Genomic DNA, 2,378 nt, shown 5'->3' with positions numbered 1-2,378 from the left:
CAGGTAGGAATTTGGAAAGGTGGTGCTATTCTGGGTAACTCATGCCTAAGTGAAGATTGGGTTCTTTCAGGCTATACCTGAAAAGGACTATATCTCAGTTGCATAGTTGGCAGGAATCGCCAGCCTACAAAAATGTTTTTACACACACACACACACACACACACACACACAGAGTTGGTGAGGAGAGCTTTCATTCATTGGAAATTTTAAAAGAGAAAAGATACAGAGAGCAAGGGGAGACAGGAAAAGAATATGATCAAAGCCTAATTGCTTGCTTAGGGAAATAAATTCTGAAGTTGATCACCATTAATATTTTAAGAGAAGGCTTGCTCTTGCTCCAAAACTATACAACTATTTTAGTCTGTTCTGCAGATAATTAGATTGATTTAAGCAATCCTGCTGTAGCTTTGAAGTGTTTATTCCTCTAATTATCAGCCATCACAAAATTAACAGTTTTAAAACAGATATCAGCTGGGCATGGTGGCATACACCTGTAGTCCCAGCACTTGGGAGGCAGAGGCAGGTGGATCCCTTTGAGTTCAAGGCCAGCCTGGTCTACGTAGTGAGTTCCAGGCAAGCTGGGGCTACAGGGAAACCCTGTTTCAAAAAGACAAAATAAATAGATAAATAAATAAAAAATAAGACAGAGATCAAATTTTATTTGAAAAATAGATCTTTTACTATGAAATACCAAAAACTGTCAGTATAAAAAAAGAGTAACAGGAGTTTGCTTTAATTTTTTTCTTGAAGATACAAAATTATCACTCTTGTGGCATACTGCCAACTCTCACTTTTCTATATTTGAATGATTCCTTTCATAGATGATTTAAAAAAATTAAAAATGAAGCTTAAAGTCAAGTTTATTAGGCTTACTTAAATACAATGAATTTTAATTTTAAAACTAAAATCAATTAACTCTAAATTTCCAAAAGAAAATAGTAGTAATGAATAATAACAACTAAAAAAGGCTACTTCCTTCTCCCTTCATAAGCTCATGGTGTGGATTTAATTCTTGGACTCCAAGGAAAATTTGAGTTGATAGAATTCTTTCATTCTGAACTTATGGCTGTTTCTCCCATCTCAGCCTACACATGTAAGCAGAGTTTGGTGGAGTCTGAGGGAACTGGCCTTCTGACAGAGGTAGGCAGAAAGGAGAAGGGGACAGATTAGGGAGAAGGCAGCTGGTAGAAGAATAAACCAGGTTATTGCACATTCCTGTTCCCCAAAGTCCTTTTGGAGGTCTCTGTCCACTTTGGGTTTCCTTTTGCTGCCCAGAATTCTGAAAGAACCATCATATTTAGTTTGGAGCCTTTACTTTGCGTAATGACTTAGAAACCCAAATAACTGGTCATTTTGCACAGTTTTGTAAAAATAGCCACTCATTTTAATGAAAAATAGAAAAAAAGAGGAATTATTGTTTTAGATAACTATAATCCTGATTTCACAAAGCATACATGGATAAACCAAAAGTTAGCAAGCACTCCTAGTAGCTAATAACTTTCAGTATTTTACATTTTCACTTTAAACTAATGTGTAAGTCAACACTTCGCAGTTGCTCTGTGTACTCAGAAAGGAAACCGTATGTTTATGTGGTTTAGGCTTTAATATATATATATAAAATGAAAATATTGGTAAGTCAACAACACCATGAGGTTTAAAGGTTAGGATAAGCATTAGTCTTGTTGGTTTTAGGATTACTTTAATTCTTACTAAAATCCCAGTTGGGGAATGAAGATTGAGAAGGGAGAAGAATAATCATCAAAACCTTGGATTTGCCAGGGCCCTCACATATGCTAGGTAGTATGCTAAGTATTTAAATTTCTTCTCTCATATAACCTCACAGTTACTTTATGAGGCAAATGTTATGCTTTAATTAAAAATGAGAGAATTGAGTTGGTGAGGTGACTCAGTGGGTAAAAGCATTTTTGCCAAGTATGACGGATATCCTGAGTTTGATCACTGTGGACTCATGTGGTGGAAGGAAACTCATATGCTAGGTAGTATGCTAAGTATTTAAATTTCTTCTCTCATATAACCTCACAGTTACTTTATGAGGCAAATGTTATGCTTTAATTAAAAATGAGAGAATTGAGTTGGTGAGGTGACTCAGTGGGTAAAAGCATTTTTGCCAAGTATGACGGATATCCTGAGTTTGATCACTGTGGACTCATGTGGTGGAAGGAAACTACTCCCATAAGTTGTCCTCTGACCTCTACACATGAGCTAGTGGCACATGTGCATACACATCCCCCACCACTAAATAAAATGGGAGAAAAAAAACCTTTTAAAAAATGAGAGATGTGAAGATGTAAATAAAACATTTGCCCAAGATTTCCACATCTGGGAAATTGTAGAACAAGAAATAAAGTAAGTTTAAC

The sequence above is a fragment of the Nannospalax galili genome, unplaced genomic scaffold, assembly GCF_000622305.1.
Source record: "Nannospalax galili isolate Female #2095 unplaced genomic scaffold, S.galili_v1.0 scaffold88, whole genome shotgun sequence".
Taxonomy (NCBI): Eukaryota; Metazoa; Chordata; class Mammalia; order Rodentia; family Spalacidae; genus Nannospalax; species Nannospalax galili.
This window is presented reverse-complemented; position numbering follows the sequence as displayed.